Source organism: Sinocyclocheilus anshuiensis, unplaced genomic scaffold (genome assembly GCF_001515605.1).
Source record: "Sinocyclocheilus anshuiensis isolate Anshui unplaced genomic scaffold, SAMN03320099.WGS_v1.1 scaffold91, whole genome shotgun sequence".
Classification (NCBI taxonomy): Eukaryota; Metazoa; Chordata; class Actinopteri; order Cypriniformes; family Cyprinidae; genus Sinocyclocheilus; species Sinocyclocheilus anshuiensis.
This window is the reverse complement of record NW_015552636.1, coordinates 1060978-1081258: the sequence shown is the minus strand read 5'-3', so window position 1 is coordinate 1081258 and position 20281 is coordinate 1060978.

Genomic DNA, 20281 nt, shown 5'->3' with positions numbered 1-20281 from the left:
CAAAGATTTTTTCTGGGGGGAAAAAGGCTTTGGTCACCTTTGTCCGCAAAGGTACCAAGTGTGACCCAAAAATAAAGGGGCTCAGAGCATTGCAATCCCAATAACTCATGTTATCCTAAACCCTCCTTCTTCTTGAGAAGTTCTGAATTAGTCTTCCTATATTGTGTCTGAATATTTCAATGAGACAAAGTTGATGCTTTAATGAATCACAGCTGAGAACATTAAGTCTCATGAGGTAGAAAAGAGTAACCTCCGAGCAATAAAACATTCCTGTGGTTGCGCTGAGATGTTGTTAGAGAAGTGTTGTAGTTTTCTGTAGCCTTTAGCGGAGCGCCGTGTTCCGCTGGGAAGGATTTTTTCATCGATAACATGCCCATTACTGTGGGAAGGTCAGTAATCAGCTTTCTGATATGAGCCCTGTGTTCTGGGCCAGGGTCAGACAGATGTTGACATACTGTTCACTACGGAGTTATGAAATATTAAAAAGGAGCAGGTCCCGCCAAGGGCCTCACGTTCTCCACTGCTAATGAATGGCTTCTTTAAAAGAAAGAGTGAACGGGGAGGGGAGGGGAGACGCCGAGAGGAGCTGTGCCCCAGACAATGGCCCCCGTCTCGGGGAGTCACACTGCTCTGCGCTCCCTCACCAGGTGATTGTGTGCCAGCTTTCTGATATGAGCCCTGTGTTCTGGGCCAGGGTCAGACAGATGTTGACATACTGTTCACTACGGAGTTATGAAATATTAAATATGTGTCGGCTACACATCATTCACACGTTAATGTCCTTCCGTACAGAGCAGCGCTCTATTATACCATCCATCAATCCGGCTACGTTAGCGAATGTACGAATATCTGCGCGTATACCTCATACTGTCAAACACGGCCGAGATCCAACAACACATGATATATCATTTCCAGTTAATATAATCATAACATATTTACTCTTGTAACAATGTTTGGGTTTTAAAATGTGATGAAAAACCCTGTTTCTTATTTTTTTTTTCTTCTACAGTGATGTGGCAAATTGCTAAGTGATGCCACACTATAAGTAAAATGCATTTTATTAAACTGATCAAAACTCTGATTGGATTAGTTTGAAATTGTGGTAAAAATGCTGATTAACACATTCAATATTAATGCACCAATTTGCATTGCAAACATTGTCATTGTAAACAGCTTACATTTGGCAAACTCTTATATCCAAAGAGACTTATAATGCAAAAACATTCATTAATTATCTGGAAATTTACCCTGTAACCTGATTATGCACTATATTGCTTATATTACTGGATGAATTTGTTTATTTTAATACAATGTCACTATGTGTAGAACCTTTGTACTTTTCTCATGTTGCTGTTGCTGCCATTTTATAAAACCAATAAGCCGTAGGAGGTCATGCATCGCATTGGTTTTACCACTTTGCAGTAAAAACAACCCGTGGTAAAATCACAGTAATGCATGACCTCAGTTGGCTTTTTATCAGTCAATAGGGAATTCTCAAATAATGCATAGAAAGTGTTGTTTATTGCATGCACTGTATGCACTGCATTAGTGCCCGATTCACTTAAGAAATTATGCAAATCTGGTAATTCTCAAACACTTGAAAATAAAAATCCTGTGCCGAATGCAATTTACATGGTGCAATTCTCCATCCAGACATCTGAATCGGCTCTTTAAAATGCAGCGTGTGCGCTTGACTGCACGACACATCTAACAACTGCATCAGTTGATTATTATTTGCAGCCACGATCAGTAGAAAATGTTTCAAAATTCTGTTTACTGCATTTTTACCAGGTTAAACTACATTCGACCCAGGTTTAGTGCTGAAATATGGCAGAACTTACTTCTAAGTGTTTACTCCAGATGTTTTTTCTGCTGTCCAACCACAGACGTTTGATAAAAAGTTCTAGGACAAAAAAAAGAAAAGACTATGAAGTAACAGAACTGAAGAAAGGGAGAGGAGAGGAAAGCAAGCAAAGTCTTGCTCCTACACTATGACTAATTTACAAGTTTTCTTCCTGGGATAAAAAGAACAAGGGTGAAAGGAGAAGAGATGAGATGAGAGGGGCGTTTGATATGTGTCTCTCAGGACTGCAGCGATGACAATTACACCAGGTTGAGGCTCGTGTCTGCGGTCAGTTCCAATGCTCATGCTAACAAGCCCTGTTCCTCCGCTGGCTGTGCTGAGGAAGACTCCACACACAAACGAAAAGGAAGAAACACAGCTGAGGCCCTAAAACAAGACCGGTGGAGTTTGCTAAAGAAAATGCATCAATGACAGCCAATGATCAAGGTGAAATATTCCTTCTCTCTCTTTCTCTGTGCTTTTGTTCGGTAGTAATGACCTGTTTTGATTCATCTTTCGTTTTTCTCTACACCTTTTCTCTTTGGCCTTCAGTCATAAACTCGTCACATCCCACTCCCCCCAGTTTTCTTCACATTATTTTTCCCCCCTTTCTTTTATTTCCCACCATCCCCCTTTTTCTGCCAGAGCCGTCTTCCAGACGCTTCATCCCACAATGGGCATCTAAACTCATTAAGTAAATTCTCAGAGAGCCATTAACGGGGCCTTATTAGGAGACAATGGCCGCTCGGTTGGGCCGGGGTAAACAGAGCGGGCAGAGGGGATGTACCTGTGGGTAATCGGGGTCTGTTAAGATGATTCTCTAGGCTTGTGTCTTGGCGGGTCGAAATGCTGTTCTCTCACTGGTGGGTGTAGTAGACTTCGGTTGGGTGTTTGACTGGTGTCTGATTAGCTTGTTGGGTAGAGGCGTTGAATTGACAATTAATTTTTGGGATCTGATTGGTAGAAGTTGGGTGTTTGGTTGCTTAAAGTGTTAACACTTCATTGGTAATGGGTTTGGTTCAGGGCCGTAACCACCATAGACAGTGAAGGGGACAAGTCCCCCCAATAATTAGAAATGGCCAAATGATCCCAAGCAATGTTTGCAATTCTTGCACTGATCTGCTGCACTCCCTTATGCAGCGCTCTCTTTGATGTTAGGATGGTTCAAAAGTTACATTTTTAGCCTGGCCTGCCTCAGCGGTCTCACAGTGCTCGTCAATGTCAAAATGATTGAGCTGGCCAATCAAATCAAAGTAGGCGGGGTTTACTGTTCACATAAGCACAGAAGGAATTCCAGCACAAATAAGGTAAGATGGAAGAAGCAAAATGTGTAATATTTGACAACTGTACTATAGAAATGTTAAATGACTAACAGTAAAAGCCAGGGATACAAACTGCTCAGTTTTTCCTCCCCAAATATGGTCAAATTAAAAATCACTTATGCATTTCAAGTAATTCCTGAATGAACTGAATGCGATGAGACAAAAATTATTTTGCATTTTTGACATTAGGCATAGAAATAAAATGACTTTTTTATTTTAAATATTACTTGCAAACTAGAATCAGACCTAGAATTTTCTATACCATTATATGTATATACATATACACCACCCACAGTGTTCAAGTCATGGTTATGGCCTTGTTTTGTTTGGGTTCTTAAATGATCAAGGTTTGGTTTAACTGGGTATTTCATTGGTGTAAGGGTTTGGTTGGGTGTTGGATCACTCGTGGGATTTTATTTGGGTGTTTAGATGTTTAGTTGGGAGTATTATGTGCAAAGGGGTTTTGTTTGATGTTTCACTGACAAAGTTTTGGGTATGTGTAGAGGGGTTTGATTTGTAGAAGGGTTTTGTTGGGTGTTTGACTACTTAAAGAGTTTCAACTTCTTTAGTATATGGGTTTAGTTTGGTGTTGGATCACTTACAGGGTTTTATTTGGGAGTTTAGGGGTTGGGAGTATTTTAGACATCTCACCCTGCAAAAACTCATTTTAGGGAGGTAGCATTACATGCATTTGAAGTATTGTGTGTAGAGGGGTTTGGTTTGGTGTTTTATTGACAGATTAATTTTTGGGGTAGGTTATGTGTAGAGAGGGGTTTGGCTACTTAAGGTGTTTCATTGTCATTGGTATAAGGGTTTGGTTGGGTGATTAGTTGATAAAGGGCTTTGGTTTGGGGTATGACTGGTAGAGAGGTTTAGCAGAGGGTTTTAACTGTGTGTTTCATTGGTATAAGGGTTTAGCTGAGTGTTGGACCACTTAAAGGGGTTAGGCTGGGTGTTTAGGGGTTTATTTGGGAGTTTTGTGTGCAGATGGGTTTGGTTTTTGATTGACAGATTAATGTTTGTATATGTCGTGTAGAGGGGTTTGATCGGTAGATGGGTTTTGTTGTGTGTTTGACTATTTAAAGTGTTTCGGTTTCAAAGGTGTAAGGGTTTGGTTGGATGGGTAACTGATAGAGGGTGTTGGTTTGGTCTTTGACTGGTAGAGAGGCGTTGGACCACTTATGGGATAGTAGTTGGGTGTTTAGTGGTTGAGTTGTGTGTATTGTGTGTAGAGGTGTATAGTTTGGTTGATTGACTGGTAATTGTCTTTGGTCGGGATGGAAAGCATGGCATCTCTTTCTCTTTCTTGCCCATATGCATGTCTACACGGCTCAAACAGATGGCAGGTGTATTGTGTGCTCCGGCTGTCTGTTCTTCTCTCTGTCTGTCTGTTTCTCAGGTGTACTGGGGCTTGTTAGGTGGGCTGATGCTGCTGTGCGACATTCGGTTATTTCTAACAGCTCCAGTGTGTGTGTGTTCCTCTTTGTACCTCAGAGAATTAGTACTTGGTAATTACCAACAGGTGGATTGTTTGAGCTGTGCTGCGTTTCATTCTGTCATCAGGAACAAACCTGTTCCACACACACAGACTGCTGCCCCTCGCCTCCCATAAGCCTCATTATGACTCTGACTTACAGTGTTTGCTTAATTTAGGTAATTAAAGTTGCTGATGCTGAATCTGGCTTTGACTGTATGCATTTTATTTGCTTGCAGACCTCCTCTGTTGTGGAAACATTGCATTGGCTAATGGGAACGTTTAGAATTGTGTGCGAGTTGGTTTTGCTGTTACTGCAGGGGCAAATTTTCTGTCCTCAAAAGGAGAAGTAAATCCTGATGAACACACCTTGTGGGAAACAAATAAAGGTGTCAAAATGTCTTATTTTATGCCATAAGCTACCATTAGTTGTTTTGGGGTCAGGTGGAAGGTGAAGAATAGAAGTGTGAAAGACAAACAAAATAATTTTAGACTGAAGCACAGGTGAATAGCAGATGAGTCAGAGTTAGGTAAGAGTGAGTCACACTGACAGACAGGTGAGTCATGGGTTATCTTCCAAAATGTAGTTGATCTGCTTATGTAGAAGCATTTTAATGCATGATACGAGTGACAGGAAGTCTGTTCCAAAAGATAGGAAGCACAGTTATGCAGTCTTCTAAGACTTTCAGACAGCATTATATATGTCCTTTATGGAGAGAGTAATCCTAGAATGCATTGCAATAAGCTCTGTAAGCAGATGGCAGAGAAAGTCAGAGAAATTTTGATAATATTAATACTTTCATTCTGCGAGGATGCATGAAATTGATTAAAAGTGTCAGAAAGACATTTATAATGTTACAATATGTTTCCATTTCAAATAAAAACGCTGTTTTTATTTATCAAAGAATCCTGAAAAATAAAACGTCTCATAGTTTCCACAAAGATATGAAGCAGCACAACTGTTTTCAACATTGATAATAATCAGAAATGTTTCTTGAGCAGCAAATTAGAATATTAGAATGATTTCTGAAGATCATGTGACATTGAAAATTCAGCTTCGATCACAGAAATAAATTACAATTTATCAGATATTCTCATAGAAAACAGCAATTTTAAATTGTAATAATATTTCACAATTTTACAGTTTTTTTCTGTATTTTTAATTAAATAAATGAAGCCTTGGTGAGCAGAAGGGACTTTAGTTTCTTGCCATTCTGTGTCTCTTCAATAAAGAGGCTCAAGCTCTAGCAGTGTAGTTATTATAAGAGTCTTATAAGTGGTAAATGAGCAGCATAGCTGGGTTTGCCAGAGATTGAAGCGTCTCAGATTGGTGAAGTCACACTGTGCACCGAGGCCTGTTAGCGCTGCCAGCTCCAGTGACGGATCCATCACAACTCCTGGAATTAAACAGGAATTACAGAATGCTCGGAGAACCTGACAACAGCTAAAAATACTCCTCGGTCCTGTGTGTGTGTTCACAGACTTTGCTTTAGTAATACCCCTCAGGCAGCACAACTGTTTTCAACATTGATAATAATCAGAAATGTTTCTTGAGCAGCAAATTAGAATATTAGAATGATTTCTGAAGATCATGTGACATTGAAAATTCAGCTTTGATCACAGAAATAAATTACAATTTATCAGATATTCTCATAGAAAACAGCAATTTTAAATTGTAATAATATTTCACAATTTTACAGTTTTTTTCTGTATTTTTAATTAAATAAATGAAGCCTTGGTGAGCAGAAGGGACTTTAGTTTCTTGCCATTCTGTGTCTCTTCAATAAAGAGGCTCAAGCTCTAGCAGTGTAGTTATTATAAGAGTCTTATAAGTGGTAAATGAGCAGCATAGCTGGGTTTGCCAGAGATTGAAGCGTCTCAGATTGGTGAAGTCACACTGTGCACCGAGGCCTGTTAGCGCTGCCAGCTCCAGTGACGGATCCATCACAACTCCTGGAATTAAACAGGAATTACAGAATGCTCGGAGAACCTGACAACAGCTAAAAATACTCCTCGGTCCTGTGTGTGTGTTCACAGACTTTGCTTTAGTAATACCCCTCAGAGTGAGATTTAGGTGAGCTGTCAGCGAGCAGAGAGAGAAAGAGGCGAGTCTCATCCCCAGACGCTCCGCAGGAGACTGTCTCTCTGCTATATTTTATCCTGGGAGTTAGACGGCACGGCTGCCAGTGAAAACCACGAATAAATAACATATTATTTGTCTTGAGAATAGAACGCATTTCACTTCATTCTTGCATTTGAGTAACAATATACGGCCTGTCCCCCGGTTACACTGTTGTCAGCGAGCAGAGAGAGAAAGAGGCGAGTCTCATCCCCAGACGCTCCGCAGGAGACTGTCTCTCTGCTATATTTTATCCCGGGAGTTAGACGGCACGGCTGCCAGTGAAAACCACGAATAAATAACATATTATTTGCCTTGAGAATAGAACGCATTTCACTTCATTCTAGCATTTGAGTAACAATATACGGCCTGTCCCCCGGTTACACTGTGAATATCACCGTCAGCAGCCGCTAACAATGCAGGAATTATGAAAGCATTGAAAGCAATCGAGCGTTTTACCTTTTGTGCTGAATTGCTTTTTATTGTAAAACTGCAGAATAGGTGATTAAACTCAGAGTTGGTGAACTCTGGACTTGATGTTCTGGGTGTTTGTTATGATAGTAAATGAGTGTTTTTGTGTGGTCTGTAAAAGCTGTCACAGCTCTTTTTCTCCACGTTGTTTGGTTTGTTATAGGTCTGCGTTCCCGCTCCTGATTTTTCTGACCTCAATCTGAAAGATACCCCATCCGGACACGAAACACCAAGCTACCATATTTTACTTAACATTTGCAAACAGGAAAATATAGTACTTTCATTCTCAGTGCATTCACTGACTGTCTGATGTATATTACATGAAAAACTTGAAAGCTCTTGTGAAAATCAGAGGCTCCAGTGACCTCAAATCTCAACTTGAGGTTTTTATTAATTCACTGGGAAACAAAATTGTGTTTAAATGATACCGTTTGATATTACAAGCATTTTGTTGAAGGTTTGTGACATTCGATTTTTTAAAACATATTCAAAATGTTGATAGAAGCATTTAAAGTGCTGAGTAAACTCCAGTTTGAGCAGCAAAATGACATATTCTATTTTGTTTTGCCTTTGGAAAATACTACATTTTGAACATACAGAAATGTGCGTGAATATCCCAAACTTCTTTCATGTTTTCTGTACTGTTCGCAACACAAGTTTTCAATCGTCTAATCATCAATTTCAGATTTACCCGCCTCTAAACGACATGTAAAAGCATGCAGATGGTTTCTTCTTGTCTAAGTGTGCAGTTCAGAATAAAGAATAATACATTTCCTTTTACTTTTACATTTATGCATTTAGAAAATGCCTTTATCCAAAGCGACAGGAACCAAAGCATTTTGTCGAAAAGCCAACAGTGTTCATAATTCAGTTTAGTTCCAAATATAGTGGACCAAACTTAATGCCGAAAAGTTTGATTTTGTGAAACTAGGACCAAACATTCCCTCCCAGTACCTTCAGCATATTTATTTTGGAAAGATTTCGACATGTTAGACCTGACGGCAAACGGTGTCAGTAATGGATCTGTGTGTTTTGTCTGATCTGTGAAGGAGAGCGGATGGAGTATCGTGTTATGTTATATCACGGTCTCCGAGCGAAGTCTTGAATAACACTGTAAGACACGCTCCGCTGACAGTGACTCATAAAGCTGAGAGCGCACGAATCAGGGGAGAAATACAACATCTACAGGATGTTTAAATAGAACATAATAATATTTCATAATATAAGCCTCTCGTGTGCATTAGCACCTGCACATAGGTCTGCGTTCCCGCTCCTGATTTTTCTGACCTCAATCTGAAAGATACACCATCCGGACACGAAACACGACAGCAACTTTCTGTCTCTAAGTGAACCGGGTTAAGCCAAGCTACCATATTTTACTTAACATTTGCAAACAGGAAAATATAGTACTTTCATTCTCAGTGCATTCACTGACTGTCTGATGTATATTACATGAAAAACTCTGAAATAGCACAAAGTTTCCTGTGAGGGGTAGGTTTAGGTGTAGGGTTGGTGTAGGGCAATAGAATATACGGTCTGTACAGTATAAAAACCATTACGCCTATGGGATGTCCCCACTTTTCACAAAAACAAACCTGTGTGTGTGTGTGTGTGTGTGTTTGTGTGCATGCTGATATTGCACATTTACACGCATCCTCACACGACATAAACATTTAGTTGTGTTGACAAGCATCATTTTCTGTTTTTGTAAAGTATGAACAAACACTGAAAATGTGTGTGTGCGCGTTTTTGTGACAAATGAGGACATAAATTTGTATAATGACAAAGGTATGACATAGGTATTACAAGGAGAAGGTGACTTTTCAGGACATTACCCCGTGTCCCCACTTTTCAAAACGCTTATAAATCACACAGAATGGAGTGTATTGAAAATCTGAAATAGCACAAAGTTTCCTGTGAGGGGTAGGTTTAGGGGTAGGGTTGGTGTAGGGCAATAGAACATACAGTCTGTACAGTATAAAAACCATTACGCCTATGGGATGTCCCCACTTTTCACAAAAACAAACCTGTGTGTGTGTGTGCGTGTGTGTGTTTGTGTGCATGCTGATATTGCACATTTACACGCATCCTCACAAGACATAAACATTTAGTTGTGTTGACAAGCATCATTTTCTGTTTTTGTAAAGTATGAACAAACACTGAAAATCTTTTGAATGGATAGAACACATAACCTACGAGTTATAAAGAACACTATAGGCTACTCGTACAATGGTAACCAATGTTTAAACCAATATTGTTACTACAGTAAAACTGTGGTAACTTGGTGTTTGCCGTAACTGTCATGGAAAAGCAGAGTAAAATAATATTACAGAGTCTATGAGATCGCATATTCATTTATTGCGATATACTTTAGTAATTATAGTATTTTGGCAGAAACTATATGGTACAGTTTTGCATGGGTAAACCCAATACCTGTTAACATGTCAATCTTGACACAGTCATGCGTGTTTGATATGAAATGTTGATTTAAATGCCTTAAACTACACTGCACCCAAAAATAAATACATAAATTTGAATTTATACATAAAACAAGAAAACAAAAACTGACAATGAGATAAGTCTTAATTCAAAGACTTTTTATTTTATTTTATTTTTCTTGTTTAAAGCAGAAATTCAAACACCATGGTTACAGTTATTGTTACTACAGTAAAACTGGTGTGATTTGGAATTAGCCACAACTGTCATGGAAAAGTTTTGCATTAGTAAAAACCATTAAACATGGTCAGTCTTGTCACGAATATTGTAAACAATAGTGTCTTGATTGTTGAATAATAGTGTCTTGATGTTCATGCTGACATTGGTTTGCAGTGACAAAGTTGCCTCGTTTATTTTCATTTATTCAATTCATTTATTTTCAATGACTGATGACTATTTCCAGCAAAGAGTGCTAGTGGTTTTTGGTGATGTGGGCATGTCCAGCAATGTGCATGTGGGCATGTATTTCCTTTTACTTTTACATTTATTCATTTTGCCAATGCTTTTATCCAAAGTGACTTGCAAAAGAGCAACAAAAGCAAGTCAAAGAGAAAACGATATTCATAACATACAATTCCAGGTTTACTAGACTTTATTTTAACTGGACATTAATTAGATATTTCAACTAGATTAGGAAGCAAGCTAAAGAAGAATAGAAAAGAGTGTTTTTGAGAAAAGTTGAACTTTAAGTAGTGATTAAACTGATGTGATTCACCTTCTGTGAGATTCTGGAGCTGCAAATGATCCGGAATCAGAGAATTTGAAAGAATCTTTGAATTTAAAGGAAACTGATTCCTTATCAAGTTCTCAACGACATCTTATTTTTACTAGCAATACAGCTCATTTGTGATTTTACTTTTATCCATTATCCAGCAGTAGAAACGCCCGCCATGACTAACAGTGCAGTTAGCGGTGATCTCCAGCTGTAAGAGCAGTGTTAGTGTGCTGTGATCTGTAGAGCCTGTACTACAGAGCTGTTATTATGAACTGGATCTTATTAGAGCAGATTCCACAGGCTGATCCAATCATCCACTTCAGCTTCCAAAGACCCGCAGGGAGAGCGGACGTGTGTGTGTGTGTGTGTGTGTGTGTGTGTGTGTGTGTGTGTGTACCTACTTAACCATATTTTGGGGACAAATTTGTACCCAAAAGTGAGTTAAACCTGACAAAATCTCCAAAAACCTCCCTTTTGGGGACGTCTTCATTTGTAAAACTGGTATAAATTAAAATAAATAAAATAAAATAAAATAAAAATGCAGAAAGTTTCCTGTAAGGGGTAGGTTTAGGGGTAGGGTTGGTGTAGTGTGTGTGTGTGTGTGTGTGTGTGTGTGTGTGTGGCTGGTCAGGTAGTGTTTCACACAGGTTTGTTTGAATTTACAGAAAGAGACTGAAAAACTGCTATCCAACCTCAATTTGTTGTTTAATATGATACTTGTGGGCATTTCATTTGGAAATTGGACAAAACTTTGAGAGCAAAGCGCAAGCATTGTTAGCAAAGCTCTTTCAACGAAACATAACTATATTCAACCAAACCCTTGAATATATTTCAAAGATTGAATGTCATAAACCTCACAAACTCAGTAATATAGTTACTTCTTCATTGGAAGCACTCCTAGATATTTCTGGCTTCCATTGTGCACTGGATTTTATTTGGTCCACACTCGAAACACGACAGCGGCTTTGAGTAAACGGTCAGGCCAAACTAGTCTCGTCTTCAGTGCACTCACTGATCGTCTGATGCATATTGCACCCAAATCAGGACGCTGTTGTGAGAATCACAGACTACAGCTGCCAAGCGAAGCTTCCAGGAGTCAAGGTTTACTGGTTTTTATTAACATTCTGGGAAACCAAATTGTGTTTAAACGGTGCAGTTTAATAATACGAGTGCTTTGATGAAGACCTAGCCGCTGAATTTGTGAGGTTCACAACATTAAATCTTTTGAAACATATTTATCATTTTGACTGAGCCATGAAGTGGCGAGTGGCAAAACTAGATTTTGATTTTCTGTTTTTCTAATTTGAACAGACACTTCCCAAAATTAAATGACTGTTTTGCACATTTCTTCTACTTCTTGTCATAGTGGATGCGTCTATTTCAGATTTGAAATTGGAAAAACTTGTAAAGTACAAGCATATTTTGTGTGTTTTATACAAAATGTCTAAAACTACTTTGCAAAAAATGATTTTCTTACTCAGTAGTGATGTCTTGCTTTCCAGTCTGAATAAATGTTTTACAAGAACAAATACTTAATTCAAAGGGAAAACAAGCTTGTTTTTCTAGTTTAAAGCAAAAATTCACTTTCAAAAGGTCGAAGACCTTTTATTTTTTTAATTTTGCTTCTCAAGTAACTATATCTTGATTTAAAAATGTTGAGATATACTAGAACATTTCATGTAAAAAACAGTAAAATCCAGTCACTTTCTCATTGAAAGCACTCCTAGTAGTAGTCTGGTAACTTATAAACATGTCTTGGTTTCATAAACTGATAAAAATGTGAGCACACTGATTCCAGAAGTTGTGTATCAGTCATCCAATGCAATTTGAACAGATGATTTTTGCAGCTTGTGTAATTTTTGCAGACTTTATGCAGGCACGCTCCACAGGTGAGCCACACGAGGCTGAGACGACACAAAAACTGCTTTATTAATTCTGCTTTATAAACCTTGCACCCCTGTCTGGAGGAGGAATACTAATAATGAAGACAGTTGTGCATTGTTCCCAAAGAGAGAAAAAGAGAGGAAAAAGGCCCTGTTAACATGTAGTATTAACATGCCTTTAAAATGCATTGCCAGTGATGGGATTTTGTTAAGCGGAAGGACACATTGGATCCCTTTCATCTACACCTGTGTGGATTGCAGTGCGCTTATTATGGGATTACAGTTTTTTTTTTTTTCAACTGCTTACACACAAAATCTTTACTTGTCACACAATTTCTGAAAGCTGACACATTTAAACAGCAGAAGCACACACCAAATCTGCAGAACTATGCACTAATTCTAGGCCTTTGACTCAGTGTTCAATTTCATAAAACACTTTTTGCAAAACTCAACACACAGTTCTCTATGTAACACACAAAAATCTAACAGGGATTAATATTATGGCAAAGGTGTTTGCAAATCTTTGCTTTTGAGATGCATTTGTGATATTTTGAATGCAGCGCTTCATTTTGCAAGATATGTGAGGCATTTTGCATTTTGTGCGTGCAATTCTTGGATTTGTGTCTAAATTAAAAAAAAAAAGAGGCAGCGTTTTGAAAATGTGTGCAAGCACTGTAAACGAGACAGATGTTAAAATGGGCTCACGCAGGTCTTAAATCCAGTGTTAGGGAACTTGTAAAGTAACGCATTACTTTTAATTTGCAAGAAAATATCTGAGTTACTTTTTCAAATAAGTAACTCCAGTTACTTTGTTTCCATGTGTTGAGTGACAGCTCTGGTGTTGCCATGGTGACAGAAATCAGGAGTAAGTGCAGAGCGTTGTGTGTGAACATGATCTTACTGTAGTTCTAGACTCAATATCAACATGCGTTTACTCATCTCACTGCACACAAACACATTCACTATTTCTCCTAATTAATAAAAAAGCAAACTCAGAATATGATGCAAACCTGCAAAAATTAAATGTTAAATAACACAAATATCCTTCAAGTATTTCATCCCATTTTATTAACCAGTGTCTTTGCTGCTGACCTGCGATGATCCAATTCAACCATACTAATGACTTACTAATAACATATTTGTGTTTCATTGCTGTTGAACTTTCTTGTATTCTTCAGCTGTGCCTACATTTGCCAAATATAACTTTTTATATTAAAAACAAACAAGCAAGCCCAGCCCAGATGAGAAAAAGTAACACAAAAGTAACGTAACGCATTACTTTCCATACTTTTTATATATGTATGCAAACAATATTGTAATGCATTACTTTTAAAAGTAACTTTCCCAACACTGATCTGCAAGAGCTTTGCCTACTCTGTGACTTTTAATGTTTTATTCACCGCTCAACCTTTACTAACCAGGTAATATTTAAGAGCAGATCTCCTCGAACGCACATGAAACGATGCCTTGAATAATACAGGAGATGCTAACGGGGACGATTCTGCTAAAACAGTGTTAATCTCAGAGAACAGAGAGAATAACTGCGTCTCCTCATGCTGGCTCTTATGTAATCGTATTTGGGTAGAAACTGAATCGCCGAGAGTGTGTCGGATTGATGTTTTCTCCTGGAAATGGATTCTTTTCTGAGGTGAAGTTGAACGTTCTTACCTCAAACGTCTGATTCAGAGCCGGGATAAAGAGATCAAACCGGCGTAACAGAACAATACAGACATCAGGAGTAATTTGCCGGCGCGAGGATAGCGATCTAACCTGCCTCTCTCGGCGCAGAGCGCTCCGCTCCACACAGGTGACAGCTGATAGACTCGTAATCTGCATTTCAAAGAGCGCAGGAACACGAGAGCCGCTTAACTCTGGCAGGCTCGACACTGATGCTCCACAGATATTTATAAAACCCCTCCTCCGACATTATGCAATCGCTTAAAAGACACGTTTCTAGGTGGAGAAGAAGGTAAGCGTTTTATTCTGACTGAACTTGCCACACACACAGATTTGCTGTGATCCCTCTGTGTGTGTTATTCTGGATGAACACGGATCCGTCTGCACCTGGAAAGAGCTACTTTAAACCTGATATGAATCTTAGTGGATGCTCACATTGTAGGAAACCTGACCGACCTCCAGTTCTAGGGTCAGAAGGTCAGAAGGTCACCTCAGAAGATCTGAGCTTCTCAGCTTCCTGTAGTGGATGGATATTGTTTTCTGGATAGCTGGGTGTGTTTTAAAATTGTTACACTGGCATTCAAAAGTTTGGGTTTAAATACCTAAATCCATTACTTCAGACTTATGTGTGTCTAGAAGTTTGCGTTCTGCAAGTGAACGTCGCTTTATTGTTCATCCCAAAGAGGCTCAAAATCACTTTCACAGACTTTTACATTAACTGTTCCCTCCTGGTGGAATAACCTGAGCAGCCCATAGCCATCTTCAAGAATCATCTAAAACATATTGTGCCATCCCAAAGAGGCACAAAATCACTTTCACGGACCTTTAAATTAAATGTTCCCTCCTGGTGGAATGACCTGCCCAACTCAATCAGAGCAGCGGAGTCCTTAGCCATCTTCAAGAAACGACTAAAAACACCTCTGTTCCATCTTTATTTGACCCTCTAACTCTAGCACTCTCTATTCTAATTCTATTCTTAAAAAAAAAAAGACTTGCACTCTATTAATTTACTAACTGCTTGTTTTCTTAAACACTTGCTTCTCTATTCTTTTTGTATTCTATTTGTTTTCTTTTATTTATTATACAATTCAAAATATTCTTACATGTACTGCATTAAGCTAACTGAGACTTGTTATAGCACTTGCATATCATTGTCAATTTCGATTGCTTCTATTGTCCTCATTTGCAAGTCGCTTTGGATAAAAGCGTCTGCTAAATGACTAAATGTAAATACTTTTTATTCAGCAAAGATGCATTAAACTGATCAAAAGTGACAGTAAAGACTTGTATAATGTTACAGTAGATTTCTGTTTCAAATAAATGCTGTTCTTCTGAACTTTCTATTCATCTGTGAATCCTGGAAAATAAAATACCTCACGGTTTCCACAAAAATATTGTGGAGCACAACTGTTTTCAACATTGATAATAATCAGAAATGTTTCTTGAGCAGCAAATCAGAATATTAGAATGCTTTCTGAAGATCATGTGACACTGAAGACTGGAGAAATTATGCTGAAAATACAGCTTTGATCTCAGAAATAAATTACAGTTTAACAGTTATTCACATAGAAGACAGCTATCTTAAATTGCAATAATATTTCAAAATTTTTACTGTTTTTATGACGACAAAAAAAAAAAATTTGTGAAAACAAAAAAAATCTGACCTTTGTCTTTATAGACATGATTGACATTTAGATGGGTTGATGTTCATCTGTTTGACATCAGAAAAGTTTACTTTTGAAGTTAGAAAAGTCATCTGGAAAGTTGTTTCTGCAGTTTAGAGTCAATAAATGCTCTTCATGGACTGTAGAGGAAGATTTGAGTTCTGAAAGTTGAAGAGCTCTGATCTCAAAAGATTTGATTCCTCCCCATTTGACTCCTTTGAATCAGCTCGGCTTGCAGAGTTGTTTTACCGCAGGAGGGCAGGTGATGTATGCGTTCAGGAGTGATTCTGCTCGGGGGATTTCTCTTTACTGGTGTCTGTAAATGTTCTGCACTGATGTTTCTAATTAGAGACGAGTCCAAACGGGGTTCTCTGCCCTCATGCCTAAAATAAGCACAGGCCTTTCTGAACGCCTGCCGAGTTTTCAGCAGGCAGTAATTCAGAGGTGATGTGAGAAATTATAGTTTATGAGGCGGGAGGTCACAGCAGCCAAACACACGGCTAACACACACGTTTACACACTTTCCCACTCTTCTATCACACACTCTTTAGGGCTCCGCTGGGGAGATATTTAGTGTGAGCGGCTCCCGTCCAGAAAACCATCCCGCTGTGAACAAACCCAGGCGTATTTTAGTGGTATAGCTCACACTGTTATTCTTTAGGGAAGGATGTGCAGCTGAATGCTGAATTTTTTACAATGCCTATGGAAACAATAAATGGGGAAATCAGTTCAGAAATGTTGCTGTTAAGCTCTATAAGATGCTTGTACAGTTAAGTTTCAATGAATGGTCTGTATGGACTTGGAAAGGGTTTTACATTGTAAAAGTTGCAATTAACATAAAATGCAATCATGTTTATTATGATTTGTTCACTTTAATGTTAATGCAGATGATTGTCGATATGTTGTAAGCCACAATACTTTTATAAACACCATTAAATTAAAGCATAGTTCTGTTCAGTGTTATAACACCCTGAAAAATAATAATAAAAAAATGCAAATAACACATTTAATTAAACATTAATTTTTAAAGTAGAAAGACTGAAATAGTATTTCTAGTAAAATATACTCCAATAATAATTGTTTTATTTACAACTTAGATTTGTATTATTATTACTAAAGTTAAAACCATGATAAAAAATATAAAATAAAATAAAACTACTTGAAATAAAAAAACATTATTAATTAACTAGTTACATTACATAATTTAATTGCATTATTTCTCATTTTCATTAAGTTTAGTTTAATTTAGTTGATGTACTAAAATAAAAAAAACTAAAACTGAAAAAAAAAAATAATGAAAACTATATATTTGAAATATTTTAAAATCAGTAACTGATACTAAAAATAATGCTGGCTCTGTTAAAAAATATTAACAGTGAAAATACAAAGGAAAGCTGAGATGGATGTGTGTTTAAATGCCTTTGGAGACAATAAATGGAAAAACCACTTCAGAAAAGTGGCCAAAAAAAGGCATCGCTACGTTTCAATAAATGGTTGTGTGTCTGTCTATAACAGTGCAGATACAAAGGACAGCAGAGGCACAAGTCTGTGTGTGTCTGTGTGTGTGTGTGTGTGTGTGTGTGTGTGTCAAATCAGCATATTAGAATGATTTCTGAAGATCATGTGACACTGAAGACTGGAGTAATGATGCTGAAAATACAGCTGCGCATCACAGAAATAAATTACAGTTTAACAGATATTCACATAGAAAACAGCTATTTTAAATCGGAATCATATTTCACACTATTAATGTTATTACTGTTAAAATATATGGTGCAACTCCAGGTTACTCAATATTATAGCTCCTCTGGTCATAGACGCGTGATATTGCAGGACTCGTTTTCTCATTAGTTTTTGTTAATGCAAGCTATTCCAAAAATAAAATCTACAGCACATTTACTTCAGTGCTTGTATCAGATCCCACATGAAAAAATGCTATAGTAATTTATAGTAAATACTATAGTGTTTTTGAAGCATACTATAGTAAAGTAAAGTTCACACAGTTTGAATAAACTCTGACCACACATCAAATCAAGCACACGAGTTAAAGACACCATGTGACATCGGCGTAATGGCCAATCACAGTCTCTGCTGGATCGGGGTTTCATGTCTGTTACATGTGATCATTCCACAGACATGGCTCTAATGCGTGTTACTTAAGTTGTGTTTCTCACGAGCGCACGGATCTTTAATAATGTCGACTTTAGTTGAATCTGACAGCTGAGGGCGAGAGTACAGTTCGTTAAACCGCTCCTCTGACAGGCTAATCGTAGGGGTCAAAGGTCACGGTGAGACAGTATAAGGGTCGGTTCTGATGAATCACCTACAGGTTTGTTTTAACCAGTGAACTGAGACTCTGATCTCTTTAGCATGGAGAGCTGGAGTCAGTGTGTGTATGTGTTAGAGGAGCATGAGGAGATAATGAGACGTCCTCCTCTCGCCTCACCTGAAACACAAACCAGCTCTCTGTGACAGAGATAAAGACGGCCTCAGTGTGTGTACACACACACACACACACACACACACACACACACACACACACACACACACACACACACACACACACACACACACACACACACACACACACACTGAGTTCAACAGTTGCTGAAGTTCATGTTTCAACATTACATTATGTTTCCTATAATAGGAACCTAACAAACCTATAATAGTTAGTTGGAATTACAGCCAGAAGCATCCAGACAGGTGTTTTGAATGTCCCATCATAAATGTTGTATTTTTTATTTCGCAATGTTTTTTTTTCTTCTCCATATTGTGACACATTGGAGTACAATTGATTATTGAAAAAGAAACAAATTTAATGCAGGACTTGGTCCTGTTCATCGGTTGTTGACTGGTTGTTGACCTGTCCAATTGCTACCACTTTGTTTATTTAAATGGGGAGTCATCTCAATTTTCACCAGTAAAGTATGGCGTGCCACAAGGATCTGTCCTAGGTCCCCTGCTATTTTCAATGTTGCCCCTTGGTAATATTATTTTAAAAATACGGAATTAGTTTACATTGTTATGCTGATGATATTCAACTATATATCTCAACAAGAGCAGATGAAACTTCTAAATTATCTAAGCTAACAGAGTGTGTTAAAAATGTAAAAGATTCTCCTATTGAATTTGGATGAGACAGAGATATTACTTATTGGACCAGAAAAGCAGTACACAGAATCTCTTGGATTACAATTTGCAACTAGACGGATGTACTGTTACTACAGCAACTTGTGTTTTGAAAATCATATTTCCCGTTACAAAAACAGCATTCTTCCATCTTAGAAACATTGCCAAGTGATGCCAACCCCTCAGAGGACCTCAGATGATGCCAACCCTGAAACAACATACAGAACTACCAAACATTGCTATAAGTTTGATTGCAACATATAATCATTGCTGTTAATAGTGTTCATCGTCTGATTGATTACGTCATTAACTGAATTTTACCGTACATTTCTGCCATATGTACTGTACATCAATTTGAAAGTCACCACTGACAAGCTACTACTAAATATATTGTAGAAACTTAATTTTGTGGAAAGCTGCTTTGCTACGAATTGAATTGATGTGGGCGTGACACTTAAAATGGAGGCGGAGCTGAATGGGTGGATTATAAGAGAAGGGCAGAGTTTAAGTGGACTAAATGATTGGAGAAGCATGCATACATCACCAGAGAGAAGACTGTTGTTTCACTGGAATCCAGTTATTTGAATTTTACATTTTAATTCCAATTTGAGGTAATAAATAAATAAATAAATAAAAAGCAATAGAAAGTAGACTACTTATCATTTCATGCCAATTTTATGATGGCATATTACAATAAAACAGCCTAATTATTCAGTGTTTCCTTAAATATGATTAGTCACTTGTTCATACAACCCAGCAACTAGTCTGTTTTTCAAATGAATAGTTGCAAATTCCCGCTTTAAAAAAAAAAAAAAGTCCAGTTTGGACTTCCTCTTAGATGTACAGTAGCAGGAAATCAGCCAATCACGTCTCAGCTATGCAGAATAATGAATAAATCAGCACTCAGAGTCTGGGGAGGGTGAGGCGGCAGGGGGCGAGTCATGTGACGTTCAGCTCTGACCAATGAAAACCGTGACACAGTTTTAGGGATCCTGCATCTGTTCCCGCTCACTCCTGTCTGTCTGTATCTCTCTGACTGTATCTGTCCCTCGTTCACTGCCAAATCTCACACAACCCTCTGTCTGTCTGTCTCTCACATGTGAATGTGTTTATCTGCTTATATGGCGACATTTCATAAACTTGTATTGTTTTTGTATAAAGTTAATTGTGTAAATTACAGCCTAACTAAATCAAACACCTTAAGGACAAAATCCAACTAAGAACACTTGTCATAATTACATACTTGTTAAAAAATCATGCTGTTTTGTATGTCAAAAAAAAATCTTCTTTTATGTTTTATTTAGAAATCTTAATTTATTTTATTGTAAATGCTAAATGGAAACAGCAAGGATCTTTCAAAAGTGGTTCAGATAGATCAAATCCAAACACACTGTGACATTCTGGCCAATTACAGAGAGAGAGAGAGAGAGAGAGAGAGAGAGAGAGTGTGTTTTCCCCCCTAAAAAGACAGAAAAACTGCCTGTC